The following is a 24,154-nucleotide window of genomic DNA, read 5'->3' on the forward strand; positions in this document are numbered from 1 at the left end:
TTATGTTAATGAGGGGAACTGGGGAGTATGGTGCACCCTGAGAAGAAGTGAAGCTCTGTGCCCCATACCTCAGCCTTTGTATCTCTTCTTCTGGCTATTGATTCGTATCCTTTAATACTCTTTGTAATAAACCAGTAATGTGGGGAGTGTACAGGTTTCTTGAGTTCTGTGAGCCAGTCTAGCAAATTAATGGAACCCTGTGAAGGGGTCATGGGGACCTCTGATTTATAGACAGGAGTTTAGAAGAAGAGGTAACAACCTGGGTTTGTGACTGGCTTCTGATGTGTGGGGTGGGGGCAATCTTGTGTGACCAAATACTTAATACTGTGAGATCTAATGCTGTCTCCAGGTTGATAGTGTTAGAATTCAGTTGAATTCTAGAACACCAAGCTGGTGTCAGAGCATTGTTGGATGATGTCGTAGAAACCCCCATTCCTCTCCCCCCATGTTGGAATTGGGTTCAGAACCCCTAAGAATGACCAACAGGAGATGACACTGATTAGGTAGCAAAGGAGGCTTCTTTGGAAGGGGGGCATTTGAGTGGACATTTGGCTAATGGATTGATTGGCTTCTTTCATCCCCTTGCATGTTCGCTGGCCTTAACAACTTACTTCAATAAACAGAATATGGCAGAAATGGCGGGATGCTATAAAATGACTGTGGCTTCTCTCTTGGTTTCTCTGTTTCTTTCTCTTGGGTCACTTACTCCAGGTGAAGCCAGTTTCCATCTCATGAAACATCTCTACATAGAGACCCACATGGTAAGGACTTAGGGCTGTGGCCTGCAGAAATCTACCTGAGTGACCTTGGTCAGGCATCCCCCCACAACTTGAGTCTTCAGGTGACATTGCAGCCCTAACAGCTTAAATGCTGTGGCATGAGCCACCTTGAGCCAGAGGAAACCAGCCAAGGTATATCTAAGTTCCTGAGCAATGGAAACTGTGAGGCAATAAATACTTGTTGTTTGAAGTACTATGTTTTAGGTAATTTCTTAGGCAGCAGCTGATAACAAAGTGGCATGATCATCTGTGGCTCAGTATGAATTTGCCTTCCTCTACTGATGAGTGGGGCAGATACCATTGTATCTAGGCAAATATTATTCATTAGACTAAAGAGGCATCCTAAGGTTTTCACGCTGGATAGTAATTGTCTTTTCAGGAGATTGTTTATATTACTAGAATGTAAGCTCTATAAGGAAATTCGAATGTTTTATTTCTTTTTTTAAGAATTTATTTTAGAGACAGGACAAGTGAGTGGGGGAGAGGGGCAGAGAGAGAGAGTGAGAGCGAGATAGCATCCTAAGCTGACTCTGCATTCAGCAGAATTCGATAAGGGGCTTGATCCCATGACCCTGGGATCACGACCTGAGCCAAACTCGAGAGTCAGACGCTTTACTGACTGAGCCACCCAGGCGCCCCCACATGTTTTATTTCTTTTCTTCCAGTACCTAGCATGCCATCAACCTGATTAACATGCACAGAGCACTTAGTACATGTTGAACATGGTAAGTACTCTATATTCACTAACTTTCTTTACCTTTATTACAATCTTATGAGAAAAGTATTATTATGTCATCATTTTGTAGGTGTAAAACTGAGACAGAAAAGAGAGAAGTTACCTAGTGATGCCACCTAGAAGTGGAGGAACCAGGATCTGAACGCAGGCAGTCTGGCTTCAGAGTTCTTAGTAAACATTTGTGTTTAAGTAACTGAGGCAATAAAACTATATTTGACTTCTGATTGCTGTCCTTGGGAGCTGGGTACCTCTCTGTCACTCTGTTTTTTCACTGGTGTTTTTTATTACCCCTTGAATGGTATTTATTGTCAACATCTTACAATCTGATTTGGTTGGACCATTTATACATATTCTAGAAGCATCCTGTTCGTTTTTCCATCTCCCTCTTTACTTCGCTAAGGCCTTCACAAGGCTCAGAAGGCTAGGCTTTTTCTCTATCTTTTGAAGTTGTTTATATATATGTGTGTGTGTGTGTGTGTGTATATATATAATTTTTTTAATGTTTATTTATTTTTTAGAGAGAGACAGAACATGTGTGGGGGAGGGGCAGAGAGTGAGGGAGACACAGAATCCAAAGCAGGGTCCAGGCTCTGAGCTGTCAGCACAGAGCCCGATGTGAGGCTAGAACTCACAAACCTTGAGATCGTGACCTGAGCCGAAGTTGGATGCTTAACCAACTGAGCCAACCAGGTGCCCTGAGGAGTCGTTTATATTTTAAGGTGCTCTCTCTACCAGGCATGTCCACATGTAAGTTGCAAGCAAAGCCTCTCAGAGGCAGAATTTTGAACAATTATCAGTTTAAGGAATCATGTAACAATAAACTTCTCTTTAAACAAATCGGGAAGTCCCATAGCAAAACCTTTAAGCTTGTCATTTTATCTGAGACTCTCAAGGGGCCTCTCTGACTCTGGGTTACCATGCCAAGGCATTTCAAACACAGTCTCTCATCACTTTGTTTCATTGCCGAGGCCCAGACTTCTTTGGAATAGATAATGTGCCTTCCTTCCAGTTCTGTGCAAATGTGCCTGGAAAAGGATGATTACATTTCTTTTAAAAAGTGTTGGCAGTTTTTTTTTTTTCCAGTGGCTTAATTTGGGTTGTGATGTAAAATAGAAGCACGGAACGAAACTTTCAGTAAAAAAATTTGACTCACTCTTCATAATGTCATCCAGGCTTGGTTTGGCCTTGATGAATTCAGCACTTTAAAGGGTATGTCAACACAATAAATTTTATGCCCTCAATAAAACTTGTGAGTGAGCTCAGTGAGAAATTCCAAGGTCTGGGAAGGCAATTAACGTTTGAAATATATATTGAGTTGTTTACTGCGACATTTTATGTGTCCACAGAGCTGTACCTGGGATGTCACCATGTCACGAGGGAAGAGTTTCCCTAGGAAATGCAAGGTTTGCTTTTCAAATAACATTGACGTGTCGGATTGCTCCCTGAATACAGAGGAATGTAAGAAATGGCTACTAATGAAAATCTTGTTCCCTCACCACATCAGGCCATTCTTGTTGCCCATTCCAGCTGGCTGTAATCTCCTGAAGGGTATTTGTTGTCAACGTCTTAGCAGCTTAATTTCATTGGACCATTTGTATCATTGTTTGTTGTGGTCCTGTATGTGAAGGGGATATTCTCTTAATTGAGTTGATTCACGTTCCAGCCCCAGGCCTACCTTTTAGTCAATGTGTCACTTTTATAGGAGTCCTGTTACCTCTGTGGGCCTCATACTCTGCTGTGAGAGTTAAATGAAGCAACGTGTTATAAAACACTCTCTTACTCGTAACGTAGTTTATAATTTAGGAAAATCACCCTTAATTCTTCATGCAGTGTCATATTAACAAGCTCTTTCTGAGAATGGCACTAACTCAGAGAAGGTGGGAAGATCCCAGAAATGTAGGCTATGTGTATTAATCAGTTACTGTCGCGTCAATGCTGCATGACAAACAACTTCAGAATCTCATTGCTTTGCAACAGTGTTAACTAATTATATCTTCTGCTGTCCTATACATTTACTTACTTATTGTTGTGCTTGTTGGTCTGTGGGTTGGCTAGGATATAGCCATGCTTCAGGATGCAAACTGAGCTTAGGTTTACTCTTTGTATACTACCTTGTACATACTCTGTCATGGATGGTGACAGCAGTGTAAGTAAGGGTGATCACAAACACGGTTAAGGATGCTCTAAACTCCTACCCAGTCACATTTGCCCACATTACGTTGACCAAAACTAGGCACGTTACTGGGCCCAACTTCAATGGGGCTGGAAACACTGACGGTGATCCATGGCAGAAAAGAAGGGAGACTGGTGGAAAAATAATACCACCTACCACACAATACTTTTCTCAGCAAAAAGCAAGTGGAGACTCTGAGGTCATTCTGTAAACAAAAGGCATCTAAGAAACACCCGGTTTTCTCTCTTTTGTATTCAGACCTCAGATAAGTAAACTTGGCTTTCTGTAATCCAAATCAGGATCGAGTTCTTTCTTTTCCTTGTATCTGATGAAACCAGAAATTCTGGTTCCATCAACAACTCATTGTTTTCTTTCAGAAAGTCATTATTCAAGGTCTCCCAACAACTCTTTTTGGCTGCCTGAAATGTCTGTTGTATCAGTCCATCTTTAAATGTCAGTGACCAGTCAAGATAGTAAGAGTTACGTGTTTACTTGCCTATTCAAATCAAGTGATGCTATGGGGTGCGTGAGACCAGGAGTCAGGAAGAAATCCAGGCTTCCAGTCCCAGCCCTGCCGCTGAATTTGGAGAAGTCAGTGATGTTCTCTGGGGATAATCTATGGGAAAAGAAGCTGGGGAAGCTCCAGGGCAAATCATTTAATGATGCTAACTATTCTCCGTAATCGCTCAGTGCAGAAGTCATTGTCTAAGTAAGCATTCCTTTCCAACCGCAGTCTAGCCGTTTTGCCTAAAAGTTGGCAGATGTGACTTGCCCCAGGGTGTGAACATCTCAAGGAAGATGTTTTAAATGTAGTGTTTAAAAAATCTATAACAATTATGCAGGGTTTTTTAAAGTTCATATAACAATTCCACTGCTTTTTGCTCATTAAATATTTGTTTTTCTCATTGTTGATCCAGTAATTTCACTGCTAAGGAAATAATCAGAAATGAGGAAAGAGGTTTATGTACAAAAATGTTCATTGTGGCACTTCAGAAAAATTAAAGTGAAAAATTGGACAGAACCTAAATGCCCAATAATAAGGGACTGATTGGGTAAATTATTATAAATCTACCTAATGGACTATAATGCAGATGTTAAAATAATGTTTTAAGCAATTTTAATGACTTGAGAACATTCCCCAGATATAATATTAGATGAAATAATGTAAAATAAGAGAACCATAATATTGTGTACAAACATCAGTTCTTTAAATTGCTCATAATGAGATTATAAGGAAATCCAGAAAAACATGAATAGTGGTTATCGGAGGATTGTGAGATGGTGAGCACTTTGCACTCCCTTCTTTATATTTTTCTAGATTTTCTGGTTTTAACAACAAACTTTTTTTGTTCAATATATTAACGTAATACATGTACATAGTTAAATATAAAAAAATGTTGCAAAGCCTATAGTGAAATAGATCAAGTCTGGTTCCCTGGAAATAACTTGTTCTTCTTTTCCAGCTATTTCTTTGGGCATATCCTTCCATATGCTTATGTAATATGCTTATACATCTATTACTAGAATCCTGAATTTCATAAATTCCTTATTGGCTTCTGGTTGTGATGGTTGAGGGCTTAGCTCTCTTGAATCAACTTCCCCACTTTATCTGCTCACCCATCAATGTCTCAGTTGACTGTGTTTCAGTTTAATGATATCAAAACACTTGGTTAAATCAGTAATAGTACTTACATTACTTTGACTATGTAAATTTTTCCACATGGCCAAATTATGTTTAGTTTCCTCTCTATGTATTTCTTTTCTTCTGAATCCCCCAGCTACTCTGTCAATACTGGTCGATAATTTTCCAGATGTACAGACACATCCCCAAACATTCTATAGGTTCTATTCTTTTGCTTTGACTGTCTCTCTCTGACCACTCTTATTGGATGGTTTACTCTTGAAGTCTGTAGCTCAGTATTGTTCTGAGACTTACTGTCGCTGGTTTGCCATGTTGGATTCCTGAGACCGTGCTTCTTTCTTCATTTATTCCTTTTTTTTGGTGGAAAACATCCATTCAGTAGCTTCACAAGAAAGAGTGCATGAGAGAGAAATATTTTGGGTCTTCCCATGTCTAAAAGTGTCTTTCTTGTAGACTCCCATTTGATCGATGGTTTAGCTGGGTATCGAATTTTTAGCCATTTCAAGAACTTTCCTACCAATCAGTGTTGCTCTTCCGAAGTGATAAGCTTGTGGGTCTTGATCCTTCAGGGCACAGGCTGAATGGGACAGAGATGAATAGAAAGAGCCTGGACCAACAGTCTAGCTGGAAGGAAGAAAATGAATAGATTTTCAGAAGAAACCTAAAATGTCAGTGAACCACAGAGGTCAAATTCCAGTTAATTGTTAAGGATGAAATAGTCAAGCAAGGACCACTGTGAAGTAGGCAAGAAATGGAGCCTGGAGAGTCTGCTCAGGTATGCCTTGCATTCTTGCAGCCTAGGTTCAGAGTCCAGGGTGTCAGAAAAGCAGAAAGCTCCAGTAAGCAGGACAGCCAAGGTAAGCTCTGATCCGAGGAAGGGTTCTGGACTCAGCTATGTACTTCTTGCCAGACATGGGTTTATCCTGTGCTCGCTGTTTCCAGAGGGACGTCAGAAGCCTTTGGTGAAACTACTTTTGATGGAGACAGAAAGGCAGAACTCCTGGGACCCAAGCAGAGGCTCAGAAGTTGCCTTGCTTAAGGTATTACAAAAGCACTCTACTTTCACCCTCTTTTCAGCAACCTCTCCTTGAATGCCAGGTGGAAGGAAAAACAAAACAAAGGGGAAAAAGTAACCCTGGCTTTAGATACAAGGTTTCCTGTAGCCTCCAGATCCAATCACGCTCTGCCACCCGTGCCTGTAGGGAATAAAGTCAGCTCCACAGGGTTGCTGGTGACCATGGGTTATACACAAGCAGAAATCACCATTGTGATCTCCTTTCAACAGTGGTGCCCCCAGAACCTGTCCGGCTGGACTTATTCTCCCAGACACATTTGGGAGAGACGGATTTATAAATAGGTGTGGGTCTGAGGTCACATATGGTTTTCATACTGAAAGTGATTTTGGTGGAAAGGAAACAACTCAGAACCTCTCGATGTTCTTTATTGTCATCAAACAGCCTGAACCAGACATGCAGGTGGTAACGAGCCCCCCTTTTAAAACACTGACCTTCTTTCAAATTAGTTTCCCTGGAAATTTGAACAAAGAATCAATGGGAAAAGAAAATGATTTGAGATCACAGTTGAACGGCAGGCAGTTTTTCAAAGTGTTTTATCGTCTTGCAAGAGTGGATACGCTTGACTAGAGTTAGCGGCTGTCTGCCAGGGAGGATTTCAAGCTCAAGAACTCAGCGCTTCTGTCTTTCTAGGGTTTGATCTGCTCTAACACATGTATTTTTGCCAAGGTCACTGCCACCCTTTAGAACTTGATGAGAGGATACAGTGCTTAAGGCAGACTTGCAAATAAGTTACCAGCCTCCGGAAGAGATGTTTTTTGGTAACCAGCCCCAGCTTCTTTTAAAGATAAACCCAGGTGCCAGGCTACAACAAAGCAGCATTTCTTCGTGTCCTTAGCGTGACACTCAGTTGTAATGAGGGACTTTAGGAGCACACAGTGTAGTTCTGTTGAGTCCTTGTTAGGTGCTAAATTAGTGAGAAGGTCGTCTGGGATTTCTAAAATGGCGTCAAATGCTTGAAACTTACAAGTGACTATTACTATTCCTCTTACACTCTTCTGTCTCTTCCTGCTGCTGCAGTTACTATGACCACAACTGCTCCTGTTTTAATGTTTCTTTAAAATTTATTTTGAGAGAGAAAGGAGAGAGAGAGAGAATCCCAAGCAGGCTCCACCCTGTCAGCCCAGAGCCTGATGCGGGGCTTGATCTTAGGAACCGTGAGATCGTGGCGTGAGCCAGAACCAAGAGTCAGACGTTGAACCGACTGAGCCACCCAGGTGTCCCCACCACTGTGGCTACTGTTAATAACGTTTATAGCTATCAATACTGGTACCACTACGTTGTTACCACACTGCTGCTGTTATTGCCTCTACTACTGCTACCCCTAGCAGCTGCCTTTAAAAAAAAAAGGCAGAGAGCCTTGAGAGATAGAGAACACGAGTAGGGTAAGAGCAGAGAGAAAGAGGGAGATACAGAATCCGAACCAGGCTCCAGGCTCCCAGCTGTCAGCACAGAGCCCGACGCGGGGCTCGAACCCATGACCTGTGAGATCATGATCTGAGCTGAAGTCGGATGCTTCACCGACTGAGCCACTCAGGCGCTCTGCCTTTTGGTTTTAGCATCTTCTTTGTGCATGCCACTTTATGTATATGAGGTAACTTAATACTCACAAAGCCTACCAACGTGGGGCACATTGACTCCATGTCGTATAGGAAGATGTTGAGGCTCAAAGAGATCAAGGTAAATTGTCCAAGATCACCCAGAGTGAATGGCAGAATTGGGGTTTGAAGCTCGATCTCTTTGACTCTTTCATTAACCAGGGAGCCCTGCTGAAACAAACAAACACCAAAGTGGTGGCAGAAGATTGATCTGCTTGATGACTGAAATTCCCCCCTGAGAAGATGTGAATAGTACGAAATCCCACAAGGAGAGTCTTGTCATAGGGACGCGGGTTCGGGGAAATCCTTCTCTTCAAAGCTGCCCAGCTGGGTCTCTCTCCCTCTTTCTTTCTCCCTGTCTCACATTCATACAGAGGATATCTTTGATGGAGCACACAATTTCACTTAGCTGACCTATTTTATTTTAAAAGGGAAATGAGCTAATGCCCTAGATTTCCAAGAAGACTGACACGTCTCCGTTTATCTCTGTGCTCACTATTCTTCCAAACCCCAAACTCAAGTTGACAGTTTTTCTTCTTAATAGGCTTGGGTAAAAGAAACCTGGGGCCTTCCCTGTGCCTTCCCCCTTCCTCCTACCCCTTTCTCCTTCCCCTTCCCCATCCTGGGCTCAACCTTCACACACATTTCCTGCCAAACGGAGCCCATAGAAGGGAAGGCTGTTAACTGTTCCATTTGATAAACACCCCGATTGAGTGTCTGATCATAATGGCCAGTACTCACTGTGCTGTCACTGTGACTCCTTCCCACACCTAATGTCAGCTCATCCTTCCCACACTTCTAGGAGTTGGTACCTTTATCACCCACCTACAGAGGGCACACGGTGAAAGCGCCAGCTAAGCTTGCCCCAGCTCACAGCTTTAAGTAGCAGAATTAAGACTGCCCTATGTTGTGCAAAATAATAATTATAATTTGGCATGAATAGTTTTGTGGATGTACGGGAGAGAACATGCAGTTAAGTAAGACCCACATCCTTACTTCATAGTTGCTTAAAACCCAATGATGGTGAAAGATAGGCTGTAAGTAAAAGAAACTTGACCAGAGGAGAAGGGTGGGCGGGGAGGTGGGGTTATGAGTAGGAAGATGGGCTGCGTCTGGGCTGAATCCGAGTCTAGGCCTCGACTTGTGTAGTGTGCATCATGGTGTTGAGAGGCCCCTGGGCTGAGTCTGGTCTGGGGGCAGCAACAGGCAAGAGGGTCCACTGACACAAAAATGCTGCTGCTGCCAATAGTTATATTTTTATTTATTTGTTTTTTAGTGTTGATCTTTTTTTGAGGGAGGAGAGAGAGTACAAGCAGGGGAAGGACAGAGAGAGGGAAGAAGAGAGAATCCCAAGCAGGCTCAATGCTCCGTGCAGAGCCCAGCACAGGGCTTGATCTCAAAAATCACGAGATCACAACCTGAGCTGAAGCCCAGAGTCAGAGGCTTAACTGACCAACCCCCCCCCCACCCCCCCCCGCACCCCTGCTGCAGACCGTTTTTTTTTTTTTTTATTTTTTTTAACGTTTATTTATTTTTGAGACAGAGAGAGACAGAGCATGAAAGGGGGAGGGTCAGAGAGAGGGAGACACAGAATCCGAAACAGGCTCCAGGCTCTGAGCTGTCAGCACAGAGCCCGATGCGGGGCTCGAACTCACAGACTGCGAGATCGTGACCTGAGCTGAAGTCGGCCGCTCAACCGACTGAGCCACCCAGGTGCCCCCAGACAGTTTTAAAGATGCCGGCTCCTTGCCCCATTGTAGGAGCAGCTTTTCTTCTGTTTGAAAGAGGGTTTTCCTGTGCCCCTTAAGCAAAGAAGTTAAGGGCAGCAGTCTTTGTGCTAAGCCAGAGGCCTCTGGTTTCCGCCCCGGGAAGAGGCAGTCCTCGGGCACTCACAGAGGTCCCCTGAGCTGTTTCAAGTTACGAATGTCCTGTGCTTACTTTTTGTTTTTAAAGATTTTATTTATTTTTTACTTGCATTTTTAAAATTCTATTTAATTTATGTATTTACTTTACGTCCAAGTTAGCATATAGTGCAACAATGATTTTAGTAGATTCCTTAGTGCCCCTTACCCATTTAGCCCATCCCCCCTCCCACAACCCCTCCAGTAGCCCTGTTTGTTCTCCACATTTACAAGTCTCTTATGTTTTGTCCCCCCCCGTTATTATATTATTTGTTGCTTCCCTTCCCTTATGTTCATCTGTTTTGTATCTTAAATTCGTCGTATGAGTGAAGTCATATGATATTTGTCTTTCTCTGACTAATTTCGCTTAGCATAGTACCCTCCAGTTCCATCCACATAGTTGCAAATGTAAAGATTTTATTTTTAAATCATCTCTACACCCACTTTGGGCTCGAACTCAACCCCAAAGTCAAGAGTCGTGGGTTCTTCCAACTGAGCCAGCCAGAAACCCCCCTTTTTTTCCTTTAAACCCCTTTATTGAGGTCTGATAGTTTGAAGATCTGTACAACACAGGGTCTATATTGTACTGTACATTTAAAAATTGCTAGGAGGAAAAACATTTGCTTAGAGGGTAGAACTTTACTGTTGAATGGTCTTGCCATAAAAGAAAAAAAAGTTTCAATAAATAAATAAATGAAAATAAAAAGGTAGGAAACTTTTCAGAGGTGACTTTTAAGTCTCTGCTTACTTTCAAGGTTTGATTAAGAGGTCAAGAGGCAAACTGGTGCTCTGGTGGAAGAAACAGAAAGAACAACTCTGTCCCTCATGATCTTCCCCATGGAGGGCTCTGTACCTGCCCTTTCCCCTCTCCCTACACCTACCCCTCTCTCCCTGCCTTATCCCCTCTGCTTCAATCCTCTTTGAGGGAATGGAATGCTGATTGGATCCATCAGGGCTCGAGATCTTGTTTGCTGACACGGGGCGGGGGCTGGGGGGGGGGTGGTTACTGTCATAGAGGCTCAGACCCAAACTAGGTCAGACCCAACTCTTTCTTGCAGCCTGGGGGTGGGGGGTGGGGGCATGGGGGCTCCAAGCCCCTGCTTTGAGCTCCAGCTCAGCTTTATCAGGACTTGGGTTGAGGTTACGAGTTCTGGCCATTGATAAAATGGTGCTTTTGCTCATCTGCCAACCTTCTATTTATAGTCCCTCTGGAACATTCTGGAGGGTGAAGCTCCGTGCTCAGCTGGCCAAGATTAAAATCTCACATTAAAATCTCACTTTGATTTTGTGTGCTCTGCATATTCTTACCACACTGCCTCGCTCTGCCCCCCCCCCCCCTTCCCTTCTCTTATTGTCCCTTCCTCCTTGGGGTTGTTACTCTCTCTTCTGGTTGGGTGCAAATCCAATCTAGCCTTCAAGGTTCAGCCCATTTCTTCTTTTTTTGGTTCCCTCTATTAAAAAAAATTAGAAAGTCCCCCTCCCCCTTTTTTTAAGTAGGCTCCACGCTCAGCATGGAGCCCAATGTAGGGCTTGAAGTCACAACCCTGAGATCAAGACCTGACCTGAGATCAAGAGTCAGGTGTGTAACCGACTGAGCCACCCAGGAGGTCCTTTCTTATGTGTATGTTTTAATGGCACTCTTCTGTAGTTTTCTGTATTCCTTTCATCTCCTCTACTGGTCCATGGGTTTCTTGAGACTAGACTGTGTGTGTATGATTTACGTAAGTGTGTCCAGTGTTTATCGAACTACTGGATAGTAAGTGATCAGATAAATAAAAATCTGGGGGATGCCTCTTGTGTTCAGATGCTGTGTTAGATTCTGAGACTACATTGACAAGATTCCTAACCTAAGAAACGTACAGTCTAGTGGGTGAGGCGGACATAAGTGAAAGAATCACACAAATAAATCTAAACCAACAATGGAGGTACAGAAGCTTTTAAGAGCATGTAAGAGGGGAGCTGATCTCCCTTGAAAGGTCAGTGAAGGTTCAGGATGGAGTGATGTTATAATGCTGAGGTCTGCAGGGAGAGTGGCCCTAATCAGGTGAACATTGCAAGGAGAGGGGCACTTAGTACAACCTCTTGGGGGGAGTGAAAAATAAAAGGTCGCTGTTTCCAGAGCAGAGTTATTAGGGCCAGAGGGAGGCGGGGGAGGCTGACAGGTTGGTAGGGCATTGAATTTGTGGTCTCTCTAGCAGAGAATTGGTCTTTATCTCATGATCATGTGCTAGACACAACCTGAGGGGCTCTCTGAGTAAACGTCCATAGATTCCTGAGCAAGGAGAGAATGGTCCTCCATGTAGGCAGACTGGCACTTGTCACCCTTACAGTGTGTGCGGTGGGGAAGAGCGTGGATTCCTTTTTGCACAAGTCAGGGGTCTCTCTGTGATGCTGAGGAAGATACGGTAAGGAGAGAAAGCTCAACAGTGATAGTTTTTGGATTTTTTTTTTTAGCCTGCTTTGAGGGAGATAAAGGAAATGCTGTCTAGAACTCGATTATCTTTTAATTTCCATAAACAAATGGAAAGGAACTTAATTGGGCCAGGACATCTTTGCTGTGGTGCCCAATTTTAGGATAACACAGACTTTCTTGGCCAACTGGGTGCCTGCCCATGAGCACAGGGTGTTCTGTCTGGCAGAGAAGGGAACTTACATATGGAGCCTTGTCTTGGGCCAAGCTCTGTAGCAAACTCTTCAAACTTCCCATCTGGATATCGTAGGAAGAACTCTGAATCTCAATTCCAATCTAATATCTGTGGGGGAGAATGGGGCAAGAGGAGGGTGAAGAAAGAAGGATAGAATCAAGAATGACTTCTTTGATTAGTGCTGGGTGATTAGGTGAATGTTAATGTCACAAACACAGGAGAGGACATTTTGGGGGAGAAGCTGACTGACTCCAGTTTTGGGTTGTTTGGTTTGAGAATCTGAAGGACATCTGGTTAAACACCTAGCAAGTAGCAGGAGATACGGCCTTAGCTTAAGAAAGGTGAAGACTCAGAATACCGAAGCATCACATGACCTTCTGGGCAGCCTTCTTCCTCTTCTTCTTCTTTCTTCTTTCTTCTTCTTCATATATATGTTTATTTTATTTTATCTTTTAAAATTTACATCCAAGTTAGCATATAGTGCAACAATGATTTCAGGAGTAGATTCCTTAGTGCCCCTTACCCATTTAGCCCATCCCGCCTCCCACAACCCCTCCAGTAGCCCTGTTTGTTCTCCACATTTAAGAGTCTGTTATGTTTTGTCTCCCTCTATGTTTTTATATTATTTTTGCTTCCTTTCCCTTGTGTTCATCTGTTCTGTGTCTTTGAGTCTTCATATGAGTAAAATCATATGATATTTGTCTTTCTCTGACTAATTTCGCTTAGCATAATACCCTCCAGTTCCATCCATGTAGTTGCCAATGACATGGGCAGCCTTCTTCTTTTGGAAACTGTGCCCTTTCCCCCCTCCTCCAGCCTCTCCCAACTCCACCTGTCCAATGGCTTCAAGTCACATTTTTAAGCATTGTTTCCCTATCATCCTAAAGAAAAAGTAGTCAAGCAGACCAGACAAAGGTAATCTTAGTTGTACACACACAACATCTTCTGCCTTTCCAGGCTGTGTCATCAAGCAAAGCATTGAATGACTTTTTTCCCCCTGAAAGAGTTCTGGTCACCAATCAGGTGTGTGTGTGTGTGTGTGTGTGTGTGTGTGAGAGAGAGAGAGAGAGAGAGAGAGAGAGAGAGAGATTGACTCACACCAACAAAGAATTCGCAGACACCAGCTGGATGTCCTACAATTCAGCTTAATTCTGACACTGTCTATATCAGATCCCACAGGGTAAGGGCTCAGTCCTACAAGACTGTCCTCCTCCGCCCCTTCTGCCCACTTTGGACGCCGGTTGCAAACCCAAGTTGTTACCTGTACTTCTAACCAACTGGCTGTAAGTCAGAGGTTCCATTGACCCTCTTCTGGGGTTTGTTAAATTTGCTAGAGCAGCTCACAGAACTCAGAGAAACATTTTGCTTAGTAGATCATAAGTTCATCATAAAAGGATATGGCCAAAGGGAAGAGATACATAGGGCAAGGTGTGGGGAAAGGGTGCAGAGCTTCCAAGCGCTCTCTGGGCACAGGTACACATGTTCACCAACCCAGCTCTCCACACCTGTCCTTTTGGGGTTTTATGGAGGCTTCTTTACAGAGGCATGATTAATTCTGATCTTTGGTGATGGAACTCAATCTTGAGCCCCTCTCCCTTTCCTGGATTGGGTTGGGGGGGCGTGGGAAGTGGGGACTGACAGTTTCAAACCTCTGATCACAGGGCTGGTCTACTGGCAACCGGCCCCCATCCTTAGACACACCCAACAACTACCTCATTAACATAAGAGAAGACACCTGATCACTCTTAACACTAAAAATTATAAAGGTATTAGGAGCTCTATGCCAGAAATGAGGACGAAGACCAAATATATATTTCTTATTACAAATCACAATATCACACTCCATGTATCATCATCTATTTCAATTTTCATAACTTCTTAAAAGTTTCTAATTGTTCACGGTTCATGAGACCTCCAAATGTTTCATTTCCTCGTTCATTTAGTACTGTGTGCCAGTCACTGATAAACAGGGCACAGAGTCTCAACTGCCTTAGATCTTAGAGTTGAGTGGGAGAGAGGAACAGACATTAAACTCATAATAAACAAATAACCAGTTTTTTTACTTAAAAATTTTTTTTAAAGTTTATATATTTGACAGACAGAGAAGGGGAGGATAGGAGGGAGGCGGGGGGAGGAGCAGAGAGAGAGGGAGACAAAGAATCTGAAGCAGGCTCCAGGCTCTGAGTTGTCAACACAGAGACTAACACAGGGCTCAGAATCACAAACCATGAGATTCTGACCTGAGCTGAAGTCAGACACCTAACCGACTGAGTCCCCCAGGTGCCCCCCAAATAACCATTTAAAATTGGATTTGTCATAAATAATGTAAGAAAGAGAGCACTGTGGGATGTAGTCTAGTCTGGTGTTGGTGCCTGGGCAGAGGGTGGTGCCATTTTCTGAGATGAATCCCAAAAGGAGATTCAAGTTTGGGTGTGGCTTTCAGGGGTTAAATAAGACTCAAATGCATATGGAGCTCACTGTCTACTAAGCACCATTCTTGGACAGGTTACAATCATTCAGCAACCCAGGAGTGGAGTGAACATCATGATGCTCATTTTCCAAATGGAGGCCTAAGGTACAGGGGTAAGTGGCTTCCCAAGATCACACAGTTAGTAAGTGGCAGAGATGGGATTTCAAATCTAGACTGTCTGGTCCCAGAATCCACATGTTGCAGACTCTGTCATGAGGCTTGATTTAGATGCATTCAGCTGAAGATTATGGTGGGGCATCTAAGTGACAATTTGATCAAATGATAATTTCTTATCATTCTTAGGGTATTCAAGAGTGATTTGCTTCTAATGGATCCTCAGTAAATGTTTGTGGAAAAAGAGACTGTGCCTCTTGACTTTTTTTTTTTATCTAATTATTTTTTTATAATTTGTATCCAAGTTAGCACATGGTGCAATGATTTCAGGAGTAGATTCCTTAAACCCCTTACCCATTTAGCCCATCACTCCTCCCACAATCCCTTCAGTAACACTCTTGTTTGTTCTTCATATTAAAGAGTCTCTTATGTTTTGTTCCCCCTCCCTGTTTTTATATTATTTTTTGTTTCCCATCCCTTATGCTCATCTGTTTTATCTCTTAAAGTCCTCATATGAGTGAAGTCATATGATATTTGTCTTTCTCTGACTGACTAATTTCACTTAGCATAATACTCTCCAGTTCCATCCACATAGTTGCAGATGGCAAGATTTCATTCTTTTTGATTGCCGAGTAATACTCCATTGTATATATATATACCACATCTTTATCCACTTATCTATTAATGGACATTTGGGCTCTTTCCATACTTGGGCTATTATCAATAGCACTGCTATAAACATGGGGGTGCGTGTGCCCCTTCAAAACAGCACACCTGAATCCCTTTGATAAATACCTAGTAGTGCTGGATCATAGGGTAGTTCTATTTTTAGTTTTTTGAGGAATCTCCATACTGTTTTCCAGAGTGGCTCCACCAGTTTGCATTCCCAGCCGCAGTGCAAAAGAGATCGTCTTTCTCTGCATCCTCACCAGCATCTGTTGTTGCCTGAGTTAATGTTAGCCATTTTGACAGGTGTAAGGTGGTATCTCATTGTTTTGATTTGTGTTTCCTGGATGATGAGTGATGTTGAGCATTTTTTCATGTGCCAGTTGGCCATCTGGATGTCTTCTTTGGAGAAATGTCTATTCATGTCTTTTGCCCATTTCTTCACTGGATTATTTGTTTTTTGGGTGTGGAGTTTGAAAAGTTCTCTATAGATTTTGGATACTAACCCATTCTGTTGGTTGCCTTTTAGTTTTGCTGAGTGTTTCCTTCACTGTGCAGAAGCTTTTTATTCTGATGAGGTCCCAATAGTTCATTTTTGCGTGTTGAGTAAGAAGTTCCTGTGGCCAAGGTCAAAGAGGTTTTTGCCTGCTTTCTCCTCGAGGTTTTTGATGGCTTCCTGTCTTACATTGAGGTCTTTCATCCATGTTGAGATTTTTTTTTTTTAATTTTTTTTTTAATGTTTATTTATTTTTGAGACAGAGAGAGACAGAGCATGAACAGGGGAGGGGCAGAGAGAGAGGGAGACACAGAATCTGAAATGGGCTCCAGGCTCTGAGCGGTCAGCACAGAGCCCGACACGGGGCTCGAACTCACAGACCGTGAGATCATGACCTGAGCCGAAGTCGGACGCTTAACCGACTGAGCCACCCAGGCGCCCCAATGTTGAGATTATTTTTGTGTCTGGTGTAAGAAAGTGGTCCAGGTTCATTCTTCTGCGTGTCACTGTCCAGTTTTCCTAGCACCATTTGCTAAAGAGACTGTCTTTATTCCACTGGATATTCTTTTCTGCTTTGTCAAAGATTAGTTGGCCATATGTTTGTGGGTCCATTTCTGGGTTCTCTATTCTGTTCCATTGATCTGAATGTCTGTTTTTGTGCCAGTACCATACTGTCTTCATGATTACAGCTTTGTAATATATCTTGAAGTCCGAGATTGTGATCCCTCCTGCTTTTGGTTTTCTTTTTCAAGATTGCTTTGGCTCTTCGGGGTTGTGTCTCTTGATCTTTGGGAAAAGTTTTGGTCCCATGAAACTCGAAAGGAGCTCCAAGGAACTGTATAAAATGGAAGGCTTTCATAAGCAAAAGGGGAAAGAAAAAAGGAAGTTTCTGGCAAAGAGTAGATTGCTTGAGGCAGTGTCACCTTCCTTTGGGGGAAAGGCAGGTGTCAGGCAGATTACCTCACTCGTGCTGACCAGATAATTTTAATTTGACTGGTTAAAGGTTATATTCCTGGAGGAGGCTGAAACTGCATGTGGGTCACATGTTAAATCTTAGTTTGCTGATGTGGGGCTTAGCACAAGTGACTCCATTTTGCGACTGTCCTTTCCTTTAAAATGTCATTTAAACCAGTCTGAGTTGGGATGTGTGTCATTGCTGGCAAAAGCGTTCTAACAGGTACAGATGTGAATGGGTGTCTGACATTGTAACATGCAGGAGAGAGAGCTGGGCTGGACAGTCGATCAGGGTGATACTCTAATGGTCCACTTTCTGCAATGCATCGCGGGCTCTCCCTCCACTCAGGGGTCTCTAATTCTTACAGGATTTTCATGGACTGTAGCATCTTGTGGGAGACAAAGACACGTAAGGGACGATTCTTCTTTTTACAATTAAATCCAGAGAGAGTGTCTGCCTGCTGTGTGGGTAATACCACCTATTCCTGGTTTCTGCCTTCCTGTCCTTGCCTGTGCACATACACACATGCCTGTAGACCCCCCGGAATGACTTTGTTGTGTAAGCGGAGTTGGACATGGTGATGGATGTGAAAACTGGCAAGCTGGAACAGCAGAAAAAGCAAGTGGAGCGGAAACCGCTCTCAGCAACGGATGCAGGACTCTCAGGCCGCCTGTCTCGGCCTCTCACATCTCACTTGTCTCGTTGCAGAGGCTGTACCTCTACCTTGTTCGACATTGACTAAGACTGATGAAAATCCTTTAAATTGTTCTTGTTGACAAGATTTGCTATAGAGCATTTTAATGACTAAACAAAATTATGGTGCAGTTTCCCCTCATTAAAGACAAAACCAAGCCTGTGCGGTTTCCAGTGTGTATGTTAAGCAAGTGACTTAAGAACATCTTTAAGGAATTTGGTGCCTGGGTTCTGCTGGAGAGAAGCAGGACAACGGGTGTGGTGGCGTTGTTCCTGGACTTCCTTCCCTTTTTACCAAGGCCTCCTGCCTGGCTTTTGTTTTCTTTGTCCCCCACTTGCTTTGTCTGCTCTTTCCCGATTGTTTAGGTGGCTTGGAGATGGCTATGAAAAACCGGATGCCATTTACAAGTAGTGTTCCCTTTCTAGATGTTCTCTGGACTTCATTCTGTGTCAGACTTGTTGCACCTGTTTGTCATTTCCCTGTTCACCTTTCCTCCATGGCTCGGGTCTGACGCCCTCCCTTAATATCACAAACACAACCTGTTGATGAGAGAGAGAGGGGTGGGACCGCCTGTGGCGGTAAGCAAAAGCACCCCCACCCTGCCAAATGGTGGCAGGGTCTCAGATGGAGCAGGGAAGGCAAGGTCAGAATTTAATGAGACCTGGAAGTTTAAGATGGGGTATTTCAAAGTGGGGGCTTGGTTAGGACTCGGTAAGGACAATAATGCAAGAGTTCAGGGTTGGTGCATATACTGAGCGGTGGATTTGAGGGGAGGGATTAAACGTGAGTATAAACTTGGTATTTCCCACTGAAGAGCTGATGAGTCTCTCGTTCTTTTTTTTTTTTTTAACGTTTATTTATTTTTGAGACAGAGAGAGACAGAGCATGAACAGGGGAGGGGCAGAGAGAGAGGGAGACACAGAATCTGAAACAGGCTCCAGGCTCTGAGCTGCCAGCACAGAGCCCGACGCGGGGCTCGAACTCTCGGACCATGAGATCGTGACCTGAGCCGAAGTCAGCCGCTTAACCGACTGAGCCACCCAGGCGCCCCTTTCTGTAGTTCTTATAATGGATATCAGATCATTTGCCCAGGCAGGAGCCTCCTGGCAGGGGCCAGAGGGGTGGGGGAGGGGGTCAGCCATGCTAACGAAGTCAGAGGAGTAGCACAAATTCATGTTCAGGTAGACAGTAAAACGTAGTTTTGGTTCTCAGTGTCCAGGCTGAGGGCAGATGGTTTCTTTTCTCAGACCCCACGGATAAAGTTCAGGATGCTTAATGTGCTCAAAGCATCCTGTAAGGCTTACCCTTTGCCTACCTGTGCATCTCCATCACATCTCACTCAGACCTTGCCGTCTGCAATTCAGTGCCATTGGTCTGCTGTTAGCTCCTTCCCACCTCAGGGCTTTTGCACTTTATGCTCTGCCTGGATTGCCCCCTCTCCTTTCCATTTTTTTTTTTTTTTTTTTTTAGTCAGCTCATTTTTAGAGTACTCAAATGTTGTGTCTTCAGGGAAGCTCTACCGATTCTCAGTTGGGGTTGGGTCCTAAATCTAAGTTGGGTTCCCCTTTCCAGCTATTTGGTATTCTTAGGGTTTGCAAGAGTGATTTGCTGCTAATGAATACTCAGTAAATATTCGTGGAAAAAGAGACTGTGTCTCTTGATCTTTGGGAAGAACTTTGGTCCCAGGAAACTAGAGTGCTAGTTTCCACGCAGTGCTGATGGAAACCTTCTGTGCTGCATCTACTCCGACGGTTACGGGATGATGTGTGACCCAGCTCCTCCACGTTCAAGTTCTACCCTCCTGCTTCTCTCTATCCTAGCATGCACTTCTCTAAAGTGTAATTGGCTCCCGTCCAGCCCTGAGCTGTAGGACAGGTGGAACTCACGCACCTCTTCCTTCCTGGGACCTAGCACAGTGCCTGGCACTTAGTGGGTGTCCTGTATGTGTTTGTAGAACGAATGAATGGCTGAATTTAGGAATAAAACTGGGATTCTGGATCTTAGCAGCAGTTAAGTATTGCCTGGCAGGAATTCGTTAATTCATTTTTTAGTTATGTATTGTACCCATATTGTATACCAGGCCCGAATCTAATGCAGTGCACAAAGTAGATTAAAAACAGCCTCATCCTCAGGGAGCTTTCATTGTGCTGGAGGTGGACACACAATAAGCAAGATAAATAAGTCAATGTATGTAATAGTGCCAGGACTAGGGTGAGACAGATGAGGCACATGCTTTGCAAAATTTAGGAGAGGATGGCAAAAAACGCAGCGATCGTGATAAATAATATTGCAATGCAGTATATTTTAAAAGATAAAATGAATGCAAAAACATCAAGATGTTGAGTAAAGACCGGTGCTTATATAACCTCTTAGATAAATGCTAATGACAAAAAATAAAATTGGGAACGAGGATAGGGAATTTTCTGTGGGGAGAAGTGTTGAAATTGTAGGTAGAATGGCCACCAAGAAAGTGATGCTTGGATGAAGACGTGAAGGAAGCAAGGAGCAGGGCAAAAGCTCATATCTGGGGAAAAGCTGTCTAGGTAGTAGTAATAGCAAGTGCAAAGGCCCTGAGGCAGGAGCACATCTGAAAAGGAAATTGTGTGACTGGAGGAGAGTGAGTAGAGAGGAGGAATTGGTGTGGGGCAGAAGGACAGGACGTGGGGTTAGAGGGGTAATGGAGGCCAAGATGTAGAGGGAAAGGAAAGGGGCTGGATCCAGTGCTGCTAACTCATTTGAACGTCTCCTAGAGAGACCAGAAGTTAAAATTTAAAGCGGTAGTCCTTAATTTTGAAAGAGAGTCCACTCATTTGAAAAAATAAATGCTGCACAGGCTAAAACCAGTGGTTCATTACTAGGAGTGATTTTGCCTCCCAGGGGACCTTGGTGGCAATGTCTGGAGGTATTTGTGGTTTCATATCTGGGCAGGGGGCTACTACCAGGAGACAGCACACAGGTGGAGACGGAGGCCAAGGATGCAGCTACAGTCCCACAATGTGCAGGACACCCTCCAACGACAGAGCGTGATCCAGCCCCAAATGTCACTAATTGCTGAGGTTGGGAAATCTGTGCTAAACAGAACATGCCCGTGGACGGAATCTGTTGGTGAGGTCAGCAAGTTTCTGAAAATGAGCAGATGGGCCAGAAGCTCAGGGATGGCCCTCTCCTGTCCAGACATCGCAAAGCGCCGACCTGTTTCCTTTATGCTTCCGCAGAAGTGATTTTCCACCGCATGCCCACCACTCTTCCTTATTAAGTAATCACCACCCACAGCCCCTCATTTCCATGTCTGTAACCACCCCAGGTACAAAGGATGCCCTGTTCACGAGAGGCAGATGGAGATCAGCCAATTACAAGCCTATTAGACTAGAGCACGGGCGCCTGCCTTATCTCATCTCTGTGGGCTGCGCGTTTGAGATTGGTAGCTTTGTGCCCGTTCATTCCTTCAGTCCCATGACTGCCCAGCCTGGTTCTCTAATTCTTGCTGGTAGAGCACAGCTTCCTGTTCCAAACCAGAATCACCGCCTTAGTATATCCTAAGCAGCAGCAACATCCATCCTTCTGCATACTGTATTCATAGCTGATTATATGACTCACGTTTCAGTAGTCTTCATTAAAATGAGGTGAAAGATCAACATTTTGGATAGACCTTTGTTGTTATGCAGGAGTATGTCTAGAGCATCTGTTTCTGGTCAAAAAAACTAGAACAGTTGTTATAAAGTCAAAAATGCCTACAGAGGCCAGGCAGGTAATTGGAAGGCAGAAAGCAGGCCATTTGAAATAGGGAGTCATGGGAACTGGGAGACACTGGGCGGGGGCTCACCCAGGCTGGAAGTATCTGTCCCTCACGTCTAGCCAATGCTGCAGAATGGCATTTGGACCCAGTGTGAGTATGGCAAGACCTTTTGACATTTCAGTAGAAATCTGAAGTCGTAAATACATTCATTTATTTTAACATGCAGGATGTCTAAAACCATATATGTTCCCTCCATGTGGTCTGTGAGTCATCAGAGGGCGATCTCTACTTAGGTTCTTGGGAGCCATCTGCTCTCTGCATATGAAAGTAAACTTGGCCAGAAGGTTAGAAATGGACCAGGTTAAGGGGGAGGGGGGATGAACTGAAGACCTGCCCAATTCAGGAGAAATGGCATTCCCACCCATCCCCAAAGCAAAGGCTCATCCAACCCCATTGGCTCACAGGGGCCATTTGTGTGTTAGGCGTCCAACCAAGGTAAGGGCCTGAGCAAGGTTGCTTGCTTCCCACAGCACCCTGGGAAATGCTGCCTCCTTTTGTAGATGAGAAACCCAGGTGTCTCGGTAGTAGCTGTTCACTATCACGTGACAAATAATAATTGCTCACGATTCCACGGGAGGATTTGAGCCTGGAAGTGTACAGGCTTTTATCTGTACCTTTTTTTGACCGATAGATGTGGCTTGGAGCTGAGGATGAGTGTTTCTGAGCTTTAGAAAGGCTTTTTGTAGTTTTCGACCATATCCATGTACGTGAAGTGGAACAAAGCCCATCGGATGGCCAAATGAGAATCCTAAATGCCTCAAGTGCATGAGGACAGCAGGGACAAAGTTAGCCCATGTGTTGTTTTCCTGAGCAGCTTGCATCCTGTGCCTGAGGGAAGTTGGTAATAAATACAGCCACCCCCTACCGCTCCCCGCCACACCATTCCCTAGGGCTCCCCAGCGGGCCTGAACCTCAGTTGTCTGTAGGAGTATCTCACTCGATACCCTGAATTGGTGTCCTTCCCTCCATTCTCACTGCGTTCCCCTCTCACATCAACTATGCGTGTATGAATCCTTGTCTCGGGTGTCTGCTGCTGGGAGAACCCAAACCAAGACCCAAGGGAATCTCAGGTTCTTTGGTTATTGCCGAAACTGGATTATCTTTGCTTCTCTTGAAGCTAGTCTGGTCACCCAGCCTTAGCCATCTGCATTTATTATGCAGAGGCTTACGTTGTCCTAGGGGGTAGGTAATAACAGAATAGAACACGTCTTAACTCAGACTTACTAGGAGGACAGTTCAACAATCAGAAGAGGGGGATGATATAAATCAGAAGGATTTAGTTGGTCACAGAGGAGACACTTGATTGCTGTGACCCCTGCCACGTTCCCATGGGTTAAAGCACGACTGATTGTCCACAGTGCAGCCCTGCCAGGTGATAAGAGGTGACTTTCTTTCATCTTTTTGTTTAATTTCCTAACAACTCGAGAGAACTCCCTGGCCCTGCAAATTACTTTGGATTGTAACAAAAAAGATCCAGAACCCTTTTTCTATTTCTTTTAATAGTCATTCAGGGACACGGTGTAATTGAATTAAGACACTTCCAAGAGGTGAATTATAGGATAATAATTCAGACCTTTCCATTTAATAGGAGCCAGCCTGTGGCCTTGGGTCCACTAGTTCTGAAGGGGTGAATTACTGCTCCATAACTCACAAGGTCCCATTTAAAGAGACCCTGGTTAAAGGGAATTAGCATCAACAACCAAGTCAGCAAAGGCGATCCAAGATCTAAGGGGAGACACGGAAATGAATTTGGAATCTTGGCTCCCCACTTCAAAGAAGTCCGATGTGAGAGACTAATGTGTCAGCTCCTCAGTGAAGAATGAAGGGCCTCCCAGCCAAGCAGGGCTCTGGGTGTTTTTCCCCAGCGCCCCGACGTGTGTGTGTGTGAAAGTCTCGGGCACTCTATCCTTTCAGATCTGGCAAAATAACTAATTAGGCTTTCACTTAGCCAGGACACAGGTGAGGTGTTCAGCAGGTTCCTGCATCCTGGAGGAAGAATGGACAGTGACATCCTAGGACCCCCCAGTGTCCTTCTTCCTGTCCTCCCCATGCGCATTTTTCTCACGGATGCCTGAAATTGTAACATTTGCAATTCATTTAATTGGGTTCAACGTTAACATTCTTTCTATTTCTTCTTTTTAAAAAGGAGTCAACGTTACACATAAGTAAATGTATTGCCCTTAACTCCTAGACAGATATGAGTTCAAATCTAAACTCTACAATTGACAGTCTGTGAAATGGCTTACATCCTTTGAGGTTCAATTTTCTTGTCTGTAACATGGGGATTATAATAATGCTAACTGCTTAGGGCTGTCATGAAGAGTAGAGAGAAGCATGGATTGAATACTTAGCAAAGTGCCAGGTAAGAGTAAGGCTTTGATAAATAATAAATATTATTGTTGAAAACTGTCCTTCA

General features: G+C 43.9%; 1 long non-coding RNA gene across 2 annotated transcripts in view; it reads left to right on the forward strand.

Moving 5' to 3' along the window:
• Window positions 1–582: 582 nt before the first annotated feature.
• LOC122234689 overlaps window positions 583–24,154 on the forward strand; it is a 115,464-nt gene continuing 91,892 nt past the window's right edge. For both annotated transcript variants that reach the window (XR_006212598.1, XR_006212597.1), the window contains exons 1-3: window positions 583–761; window positions 1,445–1,504; window positions 2,862–2,973. This is a non-coding gene — a long non-coding RNA (uncharacterized LOC122234689). The remainder of the gene's footprint in view (window positions 762–1,444; window positions 1,505–2,861; window positions 2,974–24,154) is intronic.

Source organism: Panthera tigris, chromosome E3, assembly GCF_018350195.1.
Source record: "Panthera tigris isolate Pti1 chromosome E3, P.tigris_Pti1_mat1.1, whole genome shotgun sequence".
Taxonomy (NCBI): domain Eukaryota; kingdom Metazoa; phylum Chordata; class Mammalia; order Carnivora; family Felidae; genus Panthera; species Panthera tigris.